This window comes from Papio anubis, chromosome 2, assembly GCF_008728515.1.
Source record: "Papio anubis isolate 15944 chromosome 2, Panubis1.0, whole genome shotgun sequence".
In the NCBI taxonomy this organism is placed as follows: domain Eukaryota; kingdom Metazoa; phylum Chordata; class Mammalia; order Primates; family Cercopithecidae; genus Papio; species Papio anubis.
Genome location: NC_044977.1, coordinates 32,797,913 through 32,822,665, shown reverse-complemented (window position 1 = coordinate 32,822,665; position 24,753 = coordinate 32,797,913). Strand labels below are relative to the sequence as shown.

Here is a 24,753-nt window from a genome sequence, read left to right as displayed (position 1 = left end):
GAATATGGCTCATTTACATATAAGCAACTGTATTAAAGATTGTTTAACTGTGGGTTACATTAAAAGTGCAGAAGAATTTTATAGCTGATTTTTAAAAGTCTCGATATGGATTAAGAGCTCATGCTTTGGAACACAAAGCCTTTGAGATCATCTCTTCAAATAGACTGTTTTCATTTTGCTCCTAGATTCAGGTTTTGGTCTCTCGGGGAGCTCCACAAACACACAACTGCCATGTGTCAAGGCAAAATTTGATACGTACCAGGCAGGCTAGGATTTGATGTTAAATAAAGACAGTGCAAATGTCTTGGTGCTTTGCCTCAGCAGGGATTCCCAAACTTACTGGGAGTTTGTGTAAATTCGAAATTTTTCCAGAGATTTTACCACAGTGTATCTGGAGGGAGCCAGGGAATCTACAACATATATATTCCCAAATTTTATTTTGTTCCTGTTTTTCTTACCAATGTGTTCGTTTTACTTTTTCTAATGTAATTCCAGTGGGGCACACTTTCAGAAACACTGCCAGGCTGTGGGAAGGGAACGGGGACTGGGGAGGGAAGCACGCGGTTTTAGAGTTGTCCACCTTAGTCTTCAGACACTTCAAGTGGTTCCAACCCTTGCTGCCCTTTGGATTCATCTGTAACCCTATTAAAATGCACCAATTCCCTGGGCTCTACTCATGACCCATTAAAGCAGAATTGTAGGAGTGGACCTGGACAACAGCATGAAGAAAACAAACAGAAAAACAAAACAAACAAACCTCCTGGGTGATTCCCGCGTAGGAGGACAGTGCTGAAAACCGGTAAGGCAGTCTGATTTGGAGCAACACAATGAGAAGTATATTTAGCTGAGGGTAAAAAGTGGAAAAGTTGAGGTCAAAATATGTTGAATGTGTGGATGGATGGATGCGTGTCTTTCCAAATTAGAATGAACTCCTGCAGATAGAAGACCCTAAATTAGGAGACAGGTGCAGCCCAACTAGGGAGCCTCGGTCAGCCCATTCTACACCACAATTCATTCTCTCTCTCTCCATCCTCTGCTGCGGGCCTACAGCCCAGGGCTGTTCTCTTTGGTGCCTTGGGCAGGGCCTTCACACTCACTTTCACTGGGCCTGCTGGCATTTAGGCTTCTGTCCTGGGCTGCTCTCTGGCTGCTAAAATCTGGCAGCCGCACAAACCCTGCAACCCGGTGGTTTCTGAATGATATCCCTTCAGCTTCAGCCCAGGGGCTCTGGCTTTTCTGTTTGTTTTCTTTTTTCTTTCTTATTTAAGAAGCTCAAGAGAACTTAAAAGCAGACCCTTGAAAGTTAAGCATTTCTAATCACATAAAGGTGTCTCTGCAGGGCCTGGGCTGAAGAGGGTTTGTTTGGGGGCTTTCATCTTTCTGTGTATCCCCTTCCTTCTTCAAACAGCCTTTCTGGGCTCTTATCCACCCAGCTTCTTGCTGGATGCCCACCCCCATCATCTCCACGTTTGGGGCCCAGAGGGTAAAGGAGAAGAGGGGGGTGGCCAGAGGGCCAGAGTGGGGAGGGAGGAAGTGGTTGGCCCCCATGCCGGGCCCTAGCAGACTTTGTGAGAAAGCCCCTCTCCGTCTGCAGCCCAGCCCGGTGGGAGTCAATTAATTCTGAATAACCTAAACCGACAGAGGTATTTGCATTCACAACCTGACTGATGACCGTATAAAATTGATTTATGAATTAAAGTGCTTCCCCTCCCTTTATCCCAATTCAGTCTGTAATTGATTATACGTGCTGCAGCGAAATTAAATAAAAGAAAATTAAAAAGAAAAGAAAAAGGAAAGTGAAAAAAAGAGAGGCCCTTGCTTGGCGGTCTGGCATTCTCAGGGCTCCCCAGGATTAGCCATTCCATTCATCACTTATCATTTTTTACTTAAAAAGTTACTTCCCCCTTTGTCTCCACCCTCCCTGCACCACCCGCCTTTCTGCCCCCATCTCTGCCGTTGCCAGTATTCTCCTCTCCAGCTTCCTCCCACTTACTGAAACTCTGAGGTGTAACAAGGCCCCTGGACAGAGTGAGAAGTGAAGATGGGCAGGGCTTCTCCCCAGCAGCACTTGTGCCCTAAAAAATGTGAGGTGTAAGCAAAGATATCTTCTATTTTTGCCTCCCTCTTCTGTGCTGGTCTTTCATCGTTTTTCTGACTGCTCCCCACTCTACATGCACACTAATCAAAATTTTCTTGCAGGAAATCATTTCATAAATTTGTTCTCAGCAAGGAATACATTAACGGTAAACTTTTTAATGGTTTATTCCTCTTAGCAGAAATTCACCAAAGAATAAAGTGCTTAGGTAAAGGAATAAATATCTAATTGTAAAATTTCATTTTCTTAGTAGGAAAAGGGTCGTAAATAAGGGAGCAGAGAAGCTGAATTCAAACCACCTAGTGGCCATGCGAAGGGACTTTGGGACTAGTTGGACCCAGGCTCTAAAAATTACTAACTGTGTGTCCTTGTGCAAGTCACTTAACCTTTCTTGCTTTCACTGACTCTTTAAGATAACGGACTAATCCGAGGTAATGTACACAAATCCCTTTGAAGTGTGGCTCAGCAAACATGGAAGGTACTTTGCAAACATTAGAATTAGAACCTACTTCCTTGCTTATTCTGCTTATGAAACAAGGCAGTGCTGACTTAAGAGCTTTCTGGTGTTAGGATGATCAATGACTTTCTCCTAACTCAAACCCAGTGTGGCTATTTGACTGACAAATGGAGAACTGTTTTCATTGCCACACCAAATCTTGAGAACAAACTGTCTTCTTTACCTCAGTATCCTCAGAAATCTTGGTGCATAAAACACATCATAATTAAACCATCTCACTCAATTCATCCTCATAGCTTCTCACCCTTTCTCGGCTACCTTCTACCTCAGGACTGCCAAGATTTTATCCCTAGTTTGGGCTATTTCTTTTCCTGCTTCATTGCTGTCTTTAAATGCCTGCGTCCTTCCCAACCCCTTTTCTGTCTTTGACAGGTACAGTGTTATCTCCTTTCCTCTAAAGTTTTAATGTACAGGTTTGTGGATAATCCCATATTAAGCGCTGTTGCCATATTTTACTGAAAGTTCAACAAAGTAGGGAGCGATTGCTTGAGCCGGGTCAGAAGAGGTCTACTTTATTCATGGGGGCATGATGCTCCCTCCCCCAGTGAGGAGTTCTTACAAGAACAGATCCTTGTAAGAACTGGTGAAGGGTGAACTCCCAGAGAAGTGCCTCAAGCATACTGAAAATTGAACCCTCTTCAGGGAATGTTAACAGATGAATTATGTGATGTGAAAATTTCCAATAGATGTTGAGAGAGCTCTAAGTGAGGGGCTAACCAGAAGAGAAGACTTTTCCTTTTCACCATCTCAGGACAGCCAAACCGATGCCGCCTTGAGGTGGCGTCAAGCATCTTGCAGTTTCACACATTCTAGTCTACTTCTGGCTTATCCTGGCAATTCCTTATTGGAATGCAATAAGGTCAGGAAAATGCTTAAGCTCTTTTCAGTTGTTTACTGAAAACCGTGTGGGATCATTGAGGTGACAAGAAAGCCTGAGAGCAGGTCATGAGAAGACCCAGGTTCTGAGGTACTGAGTACTAAGGTACTGAGTCCTGGTACGGAGGTGAGCACAGAAGCACCATAGGGTGGGTAGAAAGGAAGTCACAGAGAGTGGAGCCTGAGGAGACAGACCACCTCTGCAATTTTGCTAGTGGAAGACCTCACATTCATTGAAAAGAGAAGTAACAAAAAACCAAGGTGCATTGTAAGCATATGTAGAAGTCAAGAGAACAGCAGATTAACATAGAGAAGGAACCAATAGAAGAAATCTAAAATAAATGGTCCTCTTTACTAAGACACCCTCTTTTTAAATGTAAAGAACATGATGACTATTTCCCTGAGGCTGGGCAGGGTTTAAAAAGACACAGGTGGAAAGGTATGAAGGGTGGGTGTAACTACAATATCTATCTGGCTGGTAGATAGTTACTATAGTTACCTAGTATCTAGCTGGGTGTTATGGATTGAAAGTTTGTGGTTCCCTGCTCCATTAATATGGTGAAATCTTAACTCTCAATGTGATTACATTAGGGAGTACAGTCTTTAGGAGGTAAGTAGGACATGAGGGTAGAGCCCTCATGATGGCATTAATATGATAAGAAATATGAGAGAAATAAGAAGAAATATGAGAGAAATAATCTCTCTTGGCCTTGTGGGGATACAACCAGAAGATGGCCATTTGCAAATCTGAAAGCATGCCCTCACTAGACACCAAATTGCCTACTCCCTTGATCTTGGACTTTCCAGCCTCTAGAATTGTGAGAAATAAATGTTTGTTGTGTGAGCCACCTGGTCTATGGTGTTCTGTTAGAGCAGCTCAAACTGACTAAGACACCAGGGGTGGGCTTCAGAAGATGAAAGTTGTCTGCAGCATGTGGCTGAAAATTGTATCTCCAAATGACTTCTAGGATGGAAGTCCACATTCTATGGGCCAGAGGTCCTAGTGGGATTGGCCCCTCTGGGTCAACTGAGACTGTCTCTCCTCTGCAATGGTGGTGTCTTAGAGTTGCTCATCTTGACCTGGTCTGGGATCAGCTATCCAGCAATTTGGAAGTAACCATGACTTTAACCTCTGCCATATTAAGCTTGGAGGGAACCAAGAACAGTTGTAAGGAAATAGTTACCAGAGCCATGGAGCAAGGCAGTCAATGAAACAGCTGGGAAAATATGGGGGCATAGAATTCTGGGGAGCTTTCTTTTCCATTGCTTAACTTCAAAATGAGAAAAACCTGGAGCATAAATGCTTCCAAAACTTAGAAGCAACCAAGATGTCCTTCAGCAGGCCAATGGACAAACAAATTGTGGTTCATCCATACAATAGAATATTATACAGCAATAAAAAGAAATGAGCTATGAAGCCACAAAAAGACATGGAGGAGCCCATGGAGGAGCCTTAAATGCATATTTCTAAGTGAAAGAAGCCAATCTGAAGATGCTACATGTTGTATAACTATATATCCCAACCATATAACATTCTGGAAAAGGCAAAATTATGAAGACAATAAAAAGATCAGTGATTGCCAGAGAGTCAGGTGGAGGGAGGGAGGATGGAAGCGATAAATTGGTGGAGCACTGGCAATGTTTAGAGCAGTGAACCTATTCTGTTTGTTACTGTAGTGATGGATGTATTTTATTACATGTTTGTCAAAATCCATAGAATGTATAATAGAGAGAGTAAACCTTAACGTAAACTATAGAGTGTAGTTAATAATAATGTATCAATATTGCTCATCTATTATAAGACACATACCACACTAATACAATATGTTAAAAATAGGGGAATCTGTGGGGAAGGAGATGAGGAAATGGGGGAGGAGGTGGGGCTATGTGGGAACTCTGTATTTTTTGTTCCATTTTTCTGTAAACCTAAAACTGCTCTAGAGATAAAGTTTATTAATTTAAGAAAAGAAAGGACCCTTTTGTCATTATTGACTTTTGAGCTGTTTGTTGGAAAGATCCTATGTAAATGCCAATTTATTTTACCATTCTTAACGAGAATGCAGAAATTTCTGAAGATGTGAAAACAGTTTGCTAATATAAGCATACCTCATTTTGTTGCATTTCACTGTTCTTCACAGATACTGTATTTGTTACAAATTGAAGGTTTGTGGTAGCCCTGAATTGAGCAAATCTATTGGCACCATTTTTCTAACATCACGTGCTCATTTCACACCTCTGTCATATTTGGATAATTATCATATTTCAAACTTTTTTGTGATATTACATCTATTATGGTAATCTGTGATCAGTGATCTTCTATGCTACTATGGTAATTGTTTTGGGATGCCACAAACCAAATCCACATACAACAGCAAACTTAACTGACCAGTGTGTGTGTTCTGACTGCTCCACTGAGCAGTCATTCCTCTCTCTCTCTTTCTCCCTCTCCTCAGGCCTCCCTATCCCCTGAGACACAGTAATACTGAAATTAGGCCAATTAATAATCCTACAGTGGCCTCTAAGTATTAAACTGAAAGAAAGAGTTTCACATCTTTCACATTCAATCAAAAGCTAGAAACAATTAAGGTTGGAGAGGAAGCCATGCTGAAAACTGAGATAGGCGAAATGCTAGGCTGCTTGTATCAGTTAGCCAGTTGTGAATACAAAGGAAAGTTACTGAAGGAAATTAAAAGTGCAACTGCAGTGAATACATGAATGATAAGAGAGCAAGACAGCCTTATCGCTCATACACAGAAAGTCTGAGTTGTTTGGATAGAAGATCAAACCAGTCACAACATACCCTTCAGCTAAAACCTATTTCAGAGAAAGACTCTAACTCTCTTCAATTCTATGAAGGCTGAGAGAGGTGAGGAAGCTGCAGAAGAAAAGCTTGAGGTTGGCAGGGGTTGGCTGAGGAAGTTTAAGGAAAGAAGCCGTCTCCATAACATACAAGTGCAAGGGGTAGTGGCAAATGCTAATAATGTAGAAGCTGCAGCAAGTTAGTTAGAAGATCCAGCTAAGATCATTGACGAGGGTGGCTACATTAAACAATAGATTTTCAGTATAGACAAAACAGCCTATATTGAAAGAAGATGCCATCTAGGACTTTAATAGCTAAAGAGGAGAAGTCAATACCTGGCTTCAACTTCAAAGGACAGGCTTTGAGTAATCTCTTCCTAGGGGCTAATGCAGTTGGTGACTTTAAGTTGAAGTCAGTGCTTATTTACCATTTTGAAAATCCTACGGCCCTAAAGAATTATGCTAAATTACTCTACCTGTGCTCTATACGTGGAACAATAAGGCCTGGATGACAGCCCATCTGTTTACAGCGTGGTTTACTCAATATTTTAAGCCTACTGTCGAGATCTTCTGCTCAGAAGAAAATATTCCTATAAAATATTATGGTTCATTACAATGTCCCTCATCACCTAAGGGCTCTGATGGAGATGTACGAAGAGACTGCCGTCGTTTACATGCCTGCTAATACAACATCCATTCTATAGCCCAAGGATCAAGGAGTAATTTTTACTTTCAAGACTCATTTTTAAAGAAATAAATTTTGTAAGGTAATAGCTGCCATAGAGAGTGATTCCTCTGATGGATTTGGGCAAAGTAAATTGAAAACATTCTGGAAAGGATTCACCATTCTAGATGCTATTAAAGACATTCTTGATTCATGGGAGGAGGTCAAAATATCAACTAACAGGAGTTTGGAAGAAGCTGATTTTAATCCTCATGAATGACTTTGAGGGGTTCCAGGCTTCAGTGGAGGAAGTAATTGTAGATGTGGTAGAGATAGCAAGAGAGCTGGAATTACAAGTAAGCCTGAAGATGTGACTGAATTGTTGCAATCTCATGATAAACTTGAATGAGTTGCTTCTTACAGATGAGCAAAGAAAGTACTTTCTTTGTAAGGTATCTGCTCTTGGTGAAGATGCTGTGAACACTGTTGAAATGACAAGAAAGGATTTAGAATAGTACATAAACTTAGTTGATAAATCAGTGGCAGGTTTGAGAGGATTGATTCCAATTTTGAAAGAAATGTGAGTAAAATGCTATCAAACAGCCTGTCATGGTACAGAGAAATCTACTGTGGAAGGAAGAATCAGTCAATGTGGCAAACCTTGTTGTTGTCTTATTTTAAGAAATTGCTGAAGTCACCCCATCCTTCAGCAACCACCGCCCTCATCAGTCAGCAGCTGTCAACAACGAGGCAAAATCCTCCACCAGCAAAAAGATTATGACTTACTGAAGGCTCAGATGATCATTAGCATTTTTCAGCAATACTTTTAAATTAAGGTGTGTACATGTTTTAGACATAATGCTATTGCACACTTAATAGACCACAGTGTAGTGCAAACATAACTTTTATATGCACTGGGAAACCCAAAATTTTTTGTGACTTGCTTTATTGTGGTATTCACTTGATTGCAGTGGTCTGGAACTGCACCCCCAATATCTCCAAGGTATGCCTGTATGTAGAAAAAGATATGGTGTGAAATAGTAACAGTGTTGGGCCTGAGTGGCCATCATTGTAACAGCGCCTGGCCCCAAACTCAGGTCAGTCTGCAAGGACTGCTCTCACAAGCAGAATTTGATCCTCCTTAAACAATGATTCCCTTAGAGCTTTCAGGGACAAAGAGGATGAAAGGCCAAAACTCATACCTTTGGTATGAAAGGCAATCTTCACAGAATAAATGAAGAGTTGTTGAAACCACAAAAATGAGGTCCTGGAATCAGTTCTTCATAACAGTGCAATCAAACATTCCTGGCAAGTGACTCAGCCATCATTGCTGCTTTTCCTTAAGCATCTTCACCTCTACTATCCCAGGAGTGTGCTTTCCATTCTCAGTGCAGACATTTCTCCTGGACTCTTCTCTACAAATGCTACAGAAAATATGTCTTCTCTGGCCTAGAGGAAACTCAGTCTTACTTCTGGGCTGTAACCTTAGCCTTACCCTCTTCCAAAACTCTAGACGGTCTTCCTCACATGGTCCCACTATGACAGGGGCCTAAGCTTGACTCCAGATCTTCTTTGCTGCTGGCTTCTGTCCCCACCTAACATTATCTTTCTGTATGCCAGCATCCGGCCCAGTCCAGATCAATGTTTCTCCTATTCCTGCTGCAATATTTTGTTTACTTGGCACAATTTCCCAATCAGTTCAGTGCTTTTATACTCAGCAACCATATTTCAGGGAAATATGACATGTGTATATCACACTCTCCCTAATTCAGCTCAACAAATTTGTCTAACTTAGAAAACAAAACTGTAGAATCTGCAAAGAAAAACAATTGCCATTTTCCTTGGAACCTGGTTCTTAGGCTAAGATATGCATAAGGCAAATGAAGAGAGAACAATTTCAAGCCAAGATAATAAACAAGGGCTTGGCAGTGAGAAAGGAATAGATACCTGTGGGAAAGGCTGAGTGAAGACTTTTGGAAAAAACTGATGGGAAAATAGATTTCTGTTTGAATCTCGGGGAAAAATCATGGTAAAACAGTAAAACCAACCCAGAAAAAAAATAAGGAAAAGGTAAGGTAATAGCAAAAAATTTCACCAACCATATATGTTTTCAATTGAGCCCTTCAGTATACTTTTCCCACTGTATCCAATCATGAAGTTTTCCAGATGACTTTAGAATACCTCCCATATTGTCCTTTTCTTCCTCTTTCATCTTGCCTTAACTTCTGGTGGTGTTGGAACATGAAATTAATAGGATAAAAATAAAAACAGGAAGACTGCAAGTGAAGAAGCCTCAAATAAGAAGTTGAAAATAGAGTGAAGAATGCAGGACAGATTAGAAAGAGAGGTGGCAGGGGGTGGGCGAGGTGGGTGGGAAGGAAGAAGAGGAACCATACTGACTATGTTTTGAAAGATGTCACTTTCAATTCTGTGAATGATCAGGGATCAGAAAACCTGATCCCTGCCATAACCTCTAAAGGCTAAGAAGGAAACATATTCCAAATACTGTTTGTGTCATTAATATTCTCTCTTTGGAAAAAGATGATAATAATACCTTAAAGACTATTGTGATTATTAGATAATTATTGCATATAAAGCATTTAGAATAGTGCCTGGCACATAGTAAGTATTATAGAAGAATCGACTTCTATTATTTATATATAATAAACACACACGAAAGGTTAAAAAAGCAAACAAAAACTCAGTCAATCTTAACATGTGGTTTGTATATTATTTTTAAGTGACCACATATTTTTTTCTTTCCAGAATAAGTGATATCTAGGATGGGAATGAGACAGGTTAAATGAATGCTAGTCTGGGTTTAAAAACAAATCCATGTTTTTGTTCAGATGAGGAAATAAACCTTAATGATTACCTCAAAATGACCTCTGATTATCTGATATTAAGATGTCCAAAACAGGCGAATGTTCAGCCTATTTAAAATCACCACTTTTTTTCTGATTTAAGGGTGGTTCAAGGGTATAAACCAACTTCGTTAAAAATAAGAGGAGCGTGTTCCACTAGAAGAACCTTCTTCCAGCCTCTGAGCCAATGTTCCTAACCTGCCTGAAGAGCAAATCGACCATTTCTTTGAACCTCCTTGGTGGCTCCCGGTCCCTGTGTCACATCCAAGCTCTGCTTGATTTGGGAGGGATGTCCTCACCATGTCATGTCTCCTGCTGGCCTAGCTACACGATGATAGACACAGGGAGAAAGAAGGTTCCCCAATGGTCCTGCAAGGCTGTACATTTGGTTTAGGAAAGAAATCAGGCTGGAGAACTCCGCTGTTCTGACAATTTGGAGAGGAACATTCCAGTGACTGCCTTATTTACCTCCACGAAATGGCAAAGTGGAACAAACAATATCTTAGCTGTCTGAATGACGACTCTTTTTACTCTGTCCAGCTCTCAACATCTCTGAGTCTAATAGATTGTGTTTCTGAGGGCAGCCTAGGTCCTCAGTTCCTCATGGTTACCTTGGAATGAGGAGGAGCCTTTACATCATATTGCAATCCCTTAAAAAGACACATTTCAATTCTCCAAAGTTAGTTTTCTCAAAATACAGGAAGTTTCCTGATCTGATTTCCTAGAGAGAGTCCCCAGGGGTTCAGAGGCAAATTTTTCATAAAATAAGCTGGATAACACAATAGCAACCTGGAGAGAAAAGGAGTCTGTATCACCAAATGGGGAAAATTCATCTCTGCAGAAGCTGATGCAAGATTTGAGTTGACGTATAATTTTAGGGAAAAGTAGTCTTGTAAGAAAAATGCACAGAAAATTTTTCCTTAATATCAAAAGGTCAAACTTAATTTTGAAAGTTTTTGTGCGTGTGAGAAGTTGAAGACTCATGCAAATATGATTTTTGAAATGAAGAATAAATGCAGAAAGGTGAGGCCAATAATAAAAGACATAAAAGTCAGAACCATAGGTTTATAGGTACCTTATAAACAATCCTGACTTTGAAAAACCACTTGGAATTCTTAAAATTATTGCAAAATTTACAGCTTCATGTGATATTAATAGCAGAGGTAACTGCTTTTATTTTGATTTCAAATATCTTTACTATTAAAGACTAATTCTATAAAGGTATAATTTTTTTTTAAAGTATAAAAATCCTTTGGATGATAATTGACTGTGAGTTTATGGTGAATCATTCATCCAGGTGTGGTAATGGTGCATCTTTTCCCAATTTTCTTTTTGGCATAAATAGTTTTAGTCTGTCATTATCATCATTCATAGAAGGAAAAAAACTTAAATGTCTTCTCTTATAAAAACATGGGGACTGCTCAATAAATAAACTGTTATAAAATTAAAATTGGGTTTCAGCTCTGAAGATTAAGTTGTAAGAAACTGTCCACTTTTGATTCTGAAGTGGGCTTTTGTAGTAGTTTTCTGAACCCCTGGAATAAAGAGGGTTGATTTGCGATGGAATCTCCAGAGCCTGCAGTCATATATTACAATATGTTGTAAATCCAGAGGGTACAATATAGATTTCACAGGGGGCCCTGGGGTTAATTGAAATTCCATCTGTTTCTTCTGTGTGGCAGACATAGTATCCTGGGATATTAGCTCAGGATAAGAAATGAGATTTACAATTTTTTTACTTTTAAGCTAGAGGAGAGGTTTGCCTAAATCTGCTCCTCCCTACTTCTACCTCCTACCTTCAATTAAGGAAAAAAAAAAAGTTTAAAATGCAGCCTTTATTTTCCCCACAGCTGCCCCCGAGGCAGCCCCCCTTCTTTCCAAGGCATGCCGGGTAATGCCATGTATTCTTAGACTCCCAATGGCCCCCATTACTGTCAATTAGTTACGGAATGCTACAGGGATTCATGCCTGACAGCTCGGGTAAAGGCAGGAGAAATGGGCTCAGTAGGGAGCGAGGGGCCTGATTCTTTTTTGTCCACAAGAAATACCTTTCTCAGCAAGGCTTTTAATGGCCTTCCCTTCTTCTTTCCCTCTGCCCAGGCACCCCCGACGATCTCAACACACAGGATATACACATACCCTCATATATTCATACACCGACCTGTTTGTGTGAATGCCGCCCAGGACTGTGAGAACTCTGAGAGCAGGAGGCTCTGAAATGTCCTTACAACCTCTGAAAACAACAGAGCTTGAAAATTCCAGCTTATATCTTTGCTAGAATCTGATTCCTAAGTTTTTTTTCCAGAAGATTTCTTGTTACTAAGTGCCTCCTTTGCCTCTGGCTTATTAGTATATTTTCCTTCGGCAGCTCTCCTCCCTCCAAAGAAGAAACACACTCTCTTTGGTCACAGACTCCGGGTAGGGAGCCTGCTGCACTTGTGCTGGCCAGTGGCGTGGGCAGTGAACTGCAGTTGGCCATCTCCTACCACTCTCATGTCTTTCTGATTTCTTTCCTCTACCTCTTGCTCTCTCTTCTCTGCTTTACAATATTTTCTCCCTCTTCCTCCTATCATGCCTAGATCATTCCACTGACTCCCAGAGACTTGAGGCCAAGGGCTTGTTTTAGTCATCTTTTCTCCCTCTCTCCCCTTCCTTACTCACCCCAAGTGTTTATCATAACAGGATCTGCCTCAGGACCTTTGCTCCCACTATCACCATTGCCTGGAACACCTGTCCTAGATATTTGAATAGTTGTGTTCATCTCATCATTTATATCTGAGCTCAAATGACACAAAACACAGTTCCTCCCTGACTTCGCAAGGTAAAGGGGTCACAATTTATACCCAGTTGTTCTTTCCCATTACTCTATTATATTCTTGTCATAGCCCAACTCATTATCTGAAATAGTATTATTTATCTATATGTTTACGTGCTTACTGACTGCTTCTTCCATTAGAATGAGTCTTCATAAGGACAATTTTTTTGTTGCTGTTGCATCCCATGGAGTAAGAGTTTTGTTGCACTCCATGGACAAATAGGAGCTCAATAACATGTATTGAAAATGAATGACTGAATAAAGTTTTAAAAATGTGATGCTATTGGTTGTTCTCAGGGTTAAGGAGAACCCAGCATCACACCAAAATGGTTTGCCTGTTTCTGGTCTGCCATATTTAAGTACCAAGCCTTCCTTAAGATCCAAAACAAAGATACACTTAGAAAAAACCTGATAGGAAAATAACAGATCTAATAGACAATAGCAAATGCAATGCTTAAAGCGATTATATTTCTCTAGATGGATTCAAGAAAGATGACAGAGTAGCCCAGGCATGGTGGCTTATGCATGTAATCCCAGCACCTTGGGAGGCTGAGGCGGGCGGATCACCTGAGGTCAGGAGTTCGAGACCGGCCTGCCCAACATGGAGAAACTCCATCTCTACTAAAAATACAAAATTAGCCGGGTGTCGTGATGCATGCTTGTAATCCCAGCTACTCGGGAAGCTGAGGCAGGAGAATCACTTGAACCCACGAGGCAGAGGTTGTAGTGAGCCAAGATCACACCATTGCACTCCAGCCGGGGCAACAAGAGTGAAACTCCATCTCAAAAAAAAAAAAAAAAAAAAAAAAAGACAGAGTAAAGGTAATAGAGGATGACACAGGCGAGGAAAACACTGTATGGGGCAATTAGCCCCGGGGTTATACACAGTTCCAGTTCCTTCCTCTCCTGGGGCATGGCCTAGGGCAGGGTGTGTAGGGGAGTCAAGGGCAGAAGCAGTGAGACACTTCCATTCTGTCTCATCCAGACATCTATAGGAAGGCAGAGGAGGAGTCCCAGGAAGACAGTAATATGATGAAAACAAGTGAGGGGGTAGTGGGTGGAATGTGACTCAGCCCAAGGGTAAGGTGGCAAGCGTGTATTTCAGGGCTCTTGCAGTCTGGGGCTTTATCGGGAGGACACTGCCCAGAGCAGAACTCAGGTCTGCAAACTGCAGCCACTTTATATTGTCAACCCATCACCACCCAAAGAGTGCTTTAAGATTCCGAGCGAATCATGGGACTTCATATAATGCCATCTGAGATGAATTTCCAGTGCTGTCTTGTTATTACATCTGCCTTACTTTAGTGCTTTTCAAACTCTAATGTGTATTTGAATTACCTGGAAATCTTGTTAAAATGCTGATTCTGGGAAAGGTTCTGAGATGCTGCATTTCTAACAAGCTCCCAGGTAATGCCATTTTGCTAGTCCACCTACACACTGAGAAGAAGGACATTACCTCACCATCATGGCTAGAAATGGAGAGCTTGGTAAAGATGGATTGACTGTAACCCAAACTAAAGAAGCAAGGGCCGGATGCGGTGGCTCATGCCTGTAATCCCAGCACTTTGAGAGGCCGAGGCGGGTGGATCATAAGGTCAAGAGATGGAGACCATCCTGACCAACATGGTCAGGCAGGGCGTGGTGGCGGACTCCTGTAAGCCCTGCTACTCAGGACGCCTGAACCTTGACATTGGACTTCCCAACCTCTGGAACTGTGAGCCAATAAATATATGTTCGTTATAAATTCACTACAGTCTGGGTGACAGGGTGATTCTGCCTCTACAACAGCACAAACAGACCAAGGCACATAGGTAGCCAATAAATAAGATTTTGTTTAGAAAAAAGTACAACAGATTATCCATACCTGCACATAGTTAATCCTGCTCAAGGTGTTCGCTCTTATAAACATATGGGCCTGGGACTCAATTTACAAAAGCAACTTGTATTTATAAGTTCACAGAAACTCAGACAGAGTAACAGCTGCATGTCAAGTGTAAATTTCTAAGTCTGAGCCAGATGCCAGCTGGGTGATCAAATCCAGAAGGAGCAAACAATCTAGTTAGAAAGATAATGCAAGAAAAATTAAGCAATCATTTAACATATAAACTGGAATTTACGTAATTTCATAAACTGCCAGGAGCTTAATGGAGTCAAAGGGAGTTTGTGGGAGGAAGAGGTTAATTTAGATTGAGAAGGTCAAGGCAGCTCTTTTGGAAAGGTGGTTTGAAGGAAGGTTAGGCCAGAAGAGATGGGAATATGAGGGATGGATGTAGCAGATAGGTGAAAGGACATGAACAACTGTGTGGATATAAAGTGTTTGGGAGCTTATGAGCAGAACGGTTTCACTAAACTGATTTATTTCTTTAAGGTAAATATAATAGAGGAAGAAATGGCGGGAACAACAAAGTTGGGATTAGATTAAGGAAGGTCTTGAACCTTAGGTGAAGAAGGCTGGATTTGATTCTGTAAATAATGGGGAACTACTGGATGTTTTGAGTACAAGAGTACATTTTTGAAAAAGCATTTTAAGAGATTAACTTCAATAGTTTATACGCGTGACAAAAGGGTAAGAATCAGGGTGGTGGCAGAAACTAAACAGATGGGATAAAGAATAGATCTAAAGGAATAATGCACTCTAATGACTGATGGAGGGTTACAATCAATGGATGGGCAGAAACCTTCAGCCTTGAAGTTAGTAGAAGAAAATAAGCAGTTTTGTAAGGGGGAATAAATCCAGTTTGAGATATCTCAAATTTTAATGATAGTAGGATGGACATATAGAAAAATCCAGTAGACAACTGGAAGCGTGACCTAGCATAGAGGTGATCATAACTGAAGTCATGGGAGTGAAAGTTGCCTCTAAAGAAAACCAAGCAGAGACTGAATCTCAGAAAGGCCTGGATGGAGAAATAGCAGTAGCAGAAGAAACAGAGACACACAGGGCATTAAAGAAGCAAAAGCAAGAAGGAGTGTCAGGACCAGGCAGTGGTCCACAGCATCAAAGACTGCAGAGAAACCATGCAAGATGAGATCGAGGACAGACTCTTCAAGTCTATGGTGTCTTTCCCAGTGGGAACAACACAGCATGAAGATTGGAAACCAGATGACAAGAGATTAAGGAGCAGGCAAGTCATAACAAAGTTAGAATGTACGGACTTCTCTTTAGGAAAGAGAAAAAAAAATAGGATGGAAACTTGAGGTAAAGCCAAAGAATGGAGAATATTTGGACTGACCATGGTATTAGGAAATTGGTAAAAGTTGAATAAAAAGTATTGCTATACAGTAGTTGAGATGAGACTAATTTGTCAAGTCAGCACAAACACAGGACTAAGACAGCAGACAGTGGGCATGACTCAGGGATGTGGAGCCAACACAACAGACTGGGGAAAATGAAGTGGGCAACAGAATGACAAGTGTTGATGAAGGCAGCCTCAAAGTGGCTGTCCAGTGAGGCCACATGGGGTTAATATACTTCAAGTGGGGGAATCCAGAAACCGTAGCACACCAACAAGAAGAGGATACTTAAGAATGGTGATCCAGAACAACTGAGGGACTATTTCAACCCTGAGCATTCCAGTTTAAAAAGCACTTGCTGCAAATCAACCAAAGGACAATAATTTACTGAGCACTGTATCAGCATTGGGCTTGAGCATGTCAGGGATGGAGAAGTATGAGGCAGTGTTCCAGCCCTCGAGGCACTTTAGTGTAGTAGTAAGAGAGGAGATGAGCTCATCTGAACCCTGTGAGAGCATCACTTCGTGGAGTTGAAAAAGGACTTTAAGTACTATGAAGAGTTGGCTGGAGCAGAGCCGGTTGAGAGACGCCAGGCTGGCAGAATGGGAGTTGTCCCCTCTCCTGCCCTCTTTATATCCTCTCCAATCCTCATGGCCAAGCCACACAGCTGCACCTTCAAGAGACTAGAAATGGAGCCAAAAAGAAGGCCACTGTGATTTTCTTATCATGTGAGAGAGACCTAAAATCTATACATCTCCCTGCTCAGAGAAAAATATGAAGACAATATTAATTTTCTTTCTATACTTGGTGTGGGGTACTTTGCTTAGCAGAGCAAGTTGGATCAGGAGGAAAAGACAAGATTTTTAAGAGGTGAGGAGAGGTTTGGAGTCCTTGATGAGAAGCCGACAGGCAGGAGCCACCCCACGGGTCATTGATGCTGAGTGCACGAGCAACCCTTGGGAGCCTTCCTATCGCCATGGGAGAGTCTGTTTCTGGATTGCTGTCTCACTCCTATTCCCATTCCTGGAGTCTCCGCCTAGTTCAGAGCATGCTGCACAGATCATTCAAGCCTAGGAAGGAATCCTGGCTCTGCCACTTATCGGGTGTGTGACCTTGAGCAAGTTGTTTAAGATAACTGAGTCTCATTCCTGCTTCCAATGGGGTAATCATCCTTGTAGAAAAAATGCCTGGTACGAAACAATTACTTGAGATCATTGTTATTTTCATTTATTCTTACCTTCCCCTTATCTTCATTTCTTGGTGATGAACATGATTATTTCTTCCTTTCTTTTTTTCCATCCAGTTACAATGCTTGGAGGCAGAGATAGGTTTGGCTCAATTAATCAACTCTTTTCCCAGCTCAACTAGTGACTGTTATTTGATGAATATTTCCCTGATCTAGCTGAAGGGGAACACCTTACTTAGTTTTGAGATTTTCAAATGGCAGTGTAGATCAAGATCAATCTCTGTCTCTTTCTCTGACACACACACACACACACACACACACACACACAGGCCCATTCGCAGCTGCTGAAGCAGAATCTTGGGAAGGTGAGGCCTGGAATCTGTTTCTAAAACTTCCACCCCTGGTTAAGAACGCTGTACCTATTCAAACTCAGGCACCCTATGAGAATATATAACAATATTATTTGAAAAATAGACAAATTATTTTCTATCAAGCTGCGTTAAGTTCAGAGGCTGTGGCTGCTTCAGTCATAGCCTTAGGAACAAATTGAAAGGGATTTGTCCAATTGGGGATATAATATTTCAGAGAAGTCCACCACACAAAAAATATGTTTGTTCTTTTCTATACATTAAAACAGTCTAAAGTTCAAGCTGGGGCTTGCTTTAATCTTTTATTTTTGCTTTTTTATGGGTTGCAAATCAACATCACTCCATCATCCATCTCCACTTACCTATCATCATATGACTCATGACTTTCTAAAGAGTCAAGAACCTCCTCTCCCTTCAATCTCTCTGGAGTTTCTGAGGCATCCACGGAGGAGAGGGGGAGGAGTGTATAAAAGAGGAGGAGGGAATCAAATCTAGGGGGTGAAGCTGGGGCAAGAGAGGCAGAGAGCAGTGGTGGAGGAGTGAATGTCCCATAAGTCCGGGTCTGGCAGGAGGTTAGAAAATCCAGCAAACCTGTGCAGGGGAAATAACTTTTCACACATTTCAAATGTCTTGCTCACTGTCCCACACTGGTAGGGTTGTGTGTGTGTGTGTGTGTGTGTGTGCGTGTGTGTGTGTGTTGGGGGAGTAGGGTGGCTGTATACTTAGAGTTGAAAATAAAAAGGCTCCCTCTATTGACTGCTGAAAGGCTGAGATAAAGAGAACCACATGGGGACTCATTGTGAGAAATAAGAGCTCAGAAGCTAGCCTCCTTTTTCCCATTATTGCGCTATTCTCCTCCTTCCCCCTACCCCTCCCACCTCAAATGTCCCCCAGCCCCCACCTCGCCCCACCTCCCCTTTCCCTTGCATAACCCAAAGGCCCTTTTTTCAAGCTTTCACTGCCGAGGCCCCCTCAACTGAGCCTGAGACCTCCATTCAGAGTCACTGGTTTGGGTAAAATCCCTTATTCACCCCCTCCACACCCCCCAGCCCCATCAGCTGAGCCTCAGCTCAGACCTCACAAAACAAAACAAAACCAGCCCATATAATTGATGGTGGCTGCTGGAGGACCCCCCTCCACTCTCCCCCAAGGGGCTCCTGCCCAGGCAGCTTCTATTCTCCACCATGCCCGCCCTCCCTGCCCCCAGCTCCTGCTGGATTTGCGTAGTTAACAAGTGCGCACTGTTATTATTGGGCCCCCTATCATATTTATCCCCTTTCAGAGCTGATCTGCACTTTTGTCAGAGGCAACCGACGCATCTTTTGACATTTTACCCTTTCTGTCTGCTGGGGGGGTGGTGGCAGTGGTGGCCGCAGGGGCAGCCCATGCATCTCCAACAGGGCAGGCGGTGCAGAAAGGAAGAAGGAGAGAACAAAACCTCAAAAAAGGGGGACTGGAGAGGAGAGAGAAAAACAGTGTAACTTGTTAGCAACCCAATGGCAAGAAGGCAAGGGGAGGAGGCACTAATGAATTTGATGACAGTTGTGTTTAATAGAATTTTATTTCCCAGTGAGGCTGCAAGGTGGCTAACTTTGTTAATACACCTCAGCTAAACTCATTTTCACATGTCCACTAGATCTTAGGGAAAAGAGAGAGAAACAGTAAACAAAGAGTGAAGAAGAAGGAAACCCAGAGAGATTCAGAGAGAAACAGCGACAAAGAGATAAATAGGAGAGGGATGGAAAAAACTCTTATATGTTGGTGTTCTTAATGAAATGCATAATTGAAAGGGGTCAATAGATTTGGCAAAGGTTTCTTGTGCCTTTTTAAAATTCAAATCTTAGGAAATTCACCAGAAACCCCAATCTTTAATGATTAGTAAACTTCCCAGATCCTTTCATATACATTTCCATTAAGAATTTTATGGTCATGGGATCGAAGTAATGTCTAGAAGTATTGTTCCCACTAATGACTGCAGAGAGTGCTGAAATATCAATGGAGAAGAACTTAAATAAAACACAGTGGCCGGGCGCAGTGGCTCACACCTGTAATTCCAGCACTTTGGGAGGCCAAGGAGGGTGGATTGCGTGAGGTCAGGAGTTTGAGACCAGTCTGGCCAAGATGGTGAAACCCTGACTCTACTAAAAATATTTAAACATTAGCTAGGCATAAGTGCTGAAATATCCATGGAGAAGAACTTAAATGCTGAAATATCAATGGAGAAGAACTTAAATAAAACACAACAGCCGGGCGGGGTGGCTCACGCCTGTAATCCCAGCACTTTTGGAGGCTGAGGTGGGTAGATTGCCTGAAGTCAGGAGTTCGAGACCAGTCTGGTCAACATGGTGAAACCCCATCTCTACTAAAAATACAAAAAAATTAGCCGGGCATAGTGGTGTGCGCCTGTAATCCCAGCTACTCGGGAGACTGAGGTGGGGGAATTGCTTGAACCAGGGAGGTGGAGGTTGCATTGAGCTAAGATCATACCACTGTACTCCAGCCTGGACGACAGAGAGAGACTCTGTCTCAAAACAAAACAAAACAAAAAAAAAAAAAAAAAAGAAAGAGACACAGCTAATTAATTTTCACTTGACCTCCCAGAGAGTGGCACATTTATTCCAATTGTGCAGATGAGGAAGGAAGTTGAACAGCACTGTGATTTGCACAAGACCCAAGGTAGAGCAAAAGATCAAGAACATCTGCCTGTTGGGCCCAGAGCCAGCTCCTCAAAAAAACACAGCCTTCATATTTCACTATTATATTTCTAGGAAAGAATGTATTTATACTGATGAGGAAATCTAAACGACAAAATTCCTACATACTCCTTTAGGAGAAGATTGTGTGTCAGAGAACATTAAGGGAAGAGATTAGCCAGTGAGATTAGTCATCTCCTGATTTGGTTTTCTTCCCTTATAAGACAAAAAGAGGAATCTCATTAAAAGGCTATGTAGAGGGAGACAATCCAAGTCTTCTCTGATCGTGTTCTTTTGCTTTTCTAAATAATGTGTTGTATTCATAAAAATCTTGCCCTTCCAAATTTCTGAAAGCATTTACAAACATTCATTAAGCTTCAGGATAGTGGTGAGTGGCATTTGCTATTACTCTTATCTTTCAGATAAAGAAACCGGTTTAGAGAAATTAAATCTCTAGTGTATGATAACTCAGCACGACAGAATGAGGTATAGAATCCATCATTACTAGGTTGAAATCCACACACCTTTCTGTAAGATCAATGTCATCGAACATGTCTTTCAACAGAATTTCCAACAGCTTATTTTTATCTTAATGTTCAATCTTTCCTCTCTTGTCTGCTTATTGTGCAAACTTTAAAAGGTGCACATTCTAACTTTTTTTTATTTTTTTAGAGATGAGGTCTTGCTCTGTTGCCCAGGAAGGAATGCAATGGCATAATCACAGTTCACTGCAAGCTCCAACTCCTGGGCTTAAGCAATCCTACTACTGCAGCCTCCCAAGTAGTTAGGACTACAAGTGCATACCACCACGCCCACCTAATTAAAAAAATTTTTGGTAGAGACAGGATCTTGCTATGTTGCCCAGGCTGGTCTTGAACTCCTTGCTTTAAGTGATCCTCCCACCTTCGCCTCCCAACATGTTGGTATTACAGGGGTGAGCCACCACATACAGGCCAAGGTGTTCTAATATAGTAATTAGGCCAAAGTGATTAATAGTGCTGTTCAAATCATTTATGTCTTTACTAATTTTTATCTAGTTCTATCAATTGCTGAGAAAAGTGTTAAAATCTCCCACTGTGACTGTAGACATTCTTATTTCTCCCTTTAATTCTGTCCAACTTTGCTTTATGTAGTTTGAAGCTCTGTTATTAGACACATACTCACTTATAATTTTATGTCTTCCTGGTGAATAGACTCCTTTATTATTATGAAATGTTCCTTTTGATCTCTAGAAATACTCTTATCTATTGTCTTACGCTATTTGCATGGTTTATTCTTTTTCTATCCAGTTACTTATAACCTTTCTCACCCATTCTAAATCAATACATCTAAATTCCTGTTTATATAACAGTCTTTTGTGAATTTTATTAGTTTGAGTAAGATATTAAGAGTATGATCCTGGCTGGGCATAGTGGCTCATGCCTATAATTCTAGCACTTTGGGAGGCTGAGGTGGGCAGATCACTTGAGGCCAGGAGTTCCAGACAGGCCTGGCCAACATGGTGAAACTCCATCTCTACTAAAAGTACAAAAATTAGCTGACCTGGTGCCAGGTGCCTGTAATCCCAGTTACTTGGGAGGCTGAGGCAGGAGAATCACTTGAACCTACCTGGGAGGTGGAGTATGCAGTGAGCCAAGACCCTGCCACTGCATTCCAGCCTGGGCAACAGAGAAAGACTCTGTCTCAAAAAAAAAAAAAAAAAGAAAAAGAAAACAAGAGTATGATCCTCTCCAGGTGAATCAATAAGAGGAAAACTCTAAACCTAAAAAGTCAAAATCAGGTGCAGAAGGCCCAGCTGACAGCACTTTTGACCAATGTTAAAAACCGCATCATCTGAGCTCTCCATTTTTCTCCTCTCTTCTTATTCAGACGTTCAGATAGAGAAACAAATCTTCTCACATGCCCAATTGTCATCTTTTTCTCTTCCTCTCCAGAAATGAAACACTAGTCCATGACCTTGTCACCCTTGTCTCTGATCAGTAAGGTTTTCTTCCCTCGGACACCCCTGCCTCTCACCTCTCCCACCAAAAGGCACAAGCAGAAAAAAAATCTCATTGAGTTCTTTCTTTTCCTGGGACTTTCTCCTCAATGCTCCTTTTGTTTCCTTTTTAACCCTTTGGTTTGGTAACCTTCCCTGTATTCCTCTTGAAATCGCTCACATTTTTCATGTTCCTTTTCCTCCTTGAAATCCCTCTGTAATGTTCATTTCTTTTTCTTAGTCTCCTGTGTTTTCCTCCTTTCCAGCCACATCAGCTCAACTAGATGTCTCACTGTTTATTCAGTGTTTTGTTTATGTCTAAATCTGACAGTCAACGCCTTGGGGCTGGGGTTTCATTTTCAGAGTTCCATGCTTTGCAAAATGCCATTTGCATTTACCACACTCTATAAATAATAAATAATCAGACCAAAGAATCAGTAAACTGGTGCCAGATCACTGATTAGCATAAGTATTCAACACATCGAGTTGCTGCTGCTGCTGCTGCTGCCACCACCACAAAAACTTTTTCTCTAAGAAAAACAGAGCAACTGTTTGAAAAAGAACCTTGGAAAAGATATTTGGTCACAATTCAATTTGGATGAGGTAGAGGACAAATTGTAGAAAAAAAGGCTCCCAGGACTTCTCATCCCGTCTCCTAAAGGAACTTCTATGAGGACTGAGCTCTTTCTGTCCTCATAGAGTCTTATTCTTCCTCTTTACTCTGCCCCTCGCACAGCGCCTGATATGAAGTAGGCATACAACAGACATAGTTCTTGAACTGTCCCCCGAATATAAAGAACATTAGGGGAACTTTAGCTCACCCCGGTACCTAGCTTTCGAATAATTCTTTAAGACACAGCCTCATTCTTGACTAACTTGTAGACATATCAAATTGTCACAGAAACTAGATTACTACATCAAAAACTACATTCAATATTTAGCATATAATTTGATGTTCAAAACACAGTGAATTATGTGTAATAGGCTCTGGTTAAGAAGGCAGATTGAAATATATATTGTAAATATATTTTTATTATGTATATTAACATTTTTGCTTGCTACATATAGAAAATGAAAAATATGAAATATATATAAAAATGAAAATGTATATAATTTCAAAATCCTCCAATGAAAATGTTTGATCCTGAAAGAGACATCCTCAGCTACGTAGAAAATTCACATTACAGAAGTCTGACCTGGGGGCTCCAGTGGGTAGAGCTGAAATTTAACTTTCCTGTCATTATCTAGCTTAGTAATATATCTGGCATATGCCTTTTAGCTTGTTCTAGAATCACATGGACTATACATTCTCATATGAAGTATGCAGCTGGGGTTCTCCAGCTACTAAGATGTAGTGTTCAGGTGCTCTGGGCACTGCTGTCAACACTCACATCCAGCAAGGTTGAGAATGAACATTCGTCCATTCATTCAGCACACATTTCCTGAGCTCCTTCTATGAACCAACTTTTTCACAAGTAATATGTGGTGCCAGGCCTTTAAGAAGACTTCAGCAGGCAAGTGCAGTGGCTCATGCCTGTAATCTCAACATTCTGGGAGGCTAAGGCAAGAGGATTGCTTGAGCCCAGGAGTTTGAGGTTATAATGGGCTACGATCATGCCACTGCACTCCAGCCTGGGTGACAGAGAAAAACCCTGTATCCAAAGAAGAAGACAATAACTATGGCAGGGCCAAGTCCCACATGACTTGGAACATTCTTAGGAGACAGCTTTACTTTGGGATGGGAGGTAAAGCTGTGGCTAATAATAGCATGATATTGGTATCTTGCCTGTATCTTCTCAATTCCAAATTTAGAAGACTCCCCTCATGTGGAACAGACCTACCACTAGCTGAGTTGATAGACAAAAACCTTGAAGGCAAAAATTGAAGAAGCAGAAGAGAACTCTGATGGGAGATATAGAGGAGAGGAGGCAGAGACAAGGTGGGACACTTCCCCTTATAGGGGAAGGTGAGTCTGTATGAATCTTGTGGACACCAGGTCCATGCTGCAGGGCCCAGTGTTTGTGGGGACTTGTACTCAACTTCTTGGCCCAAGTGGGGTCTTTCACCAGGTGATGACTAGCTTGACAAGTAAGATTTAAATTGAAAAACAATGGTCAATTAGAACAGTTTCAAGCCCCTAGAGAGCTGGGATAGAAGCCTCTTCTTAGGAAGGGAATGCTAGGAAGATGATTTAGATCCAGTAGACCCTCTGTATTGTGTGCTCTGCATCCACAGGTTTTGCATCCATGGATTCAACTAACCACAGATAAAAAAGATTTGAAAAAATTACAAATAAAAAACAATACAGTATAACAACTACGTACATAGCACTTATATTGTATTAGGTATTATAGGTAATCTGGAGATGATTTAAGGTATATGAGAGGATGTGCATAGGTTATATGAAAATATTAGACCATTTTATAAAAGGAACTTGAGCATCTGTGGATTTCGGTGTATGTTGGGTGGTAGGCATTGGAGGTGGTTGGGGGGCGGGTTCGTCCTAAAACCAATCTTTTTTTTGAGATAGAGTCTCACTCTGTCACCCAAGCTGGAGTGCAATGACGTGATCTTGGCTCACTGCAACCTCTGTCTCCCAGGTTCAAGCAATTCTCCTGCCTCAGCCTCCCAAGTAGCTTGGATTACAGGTGCCTACCACCATGC

At 41.5% G+C, this 24,753-nt stretch overlaps 1 long non-coding RNA gene across 3 annotated transcripts in view; it reads right to left on the bottom strand.

The window, feature by feature from the left end:
* Positions 1-24,753, bottom strand: part of LOC103881835 — a 106,080-nt gene that overhangs the window by 29,884 nt on the left and 51,443 nt on the right. For all 3 annotated transcript variants that reach the window (XR_002520275.2, XR_002520274.2, XR_002520276.2), the window contains exon 2: positions 758-844. This is a non-coding gene — a long non-coding RNA (uncharacterized LOC103881835). The remainder of the gene's footprint in view (positions 1-757; positions 845-24,753) is intronic.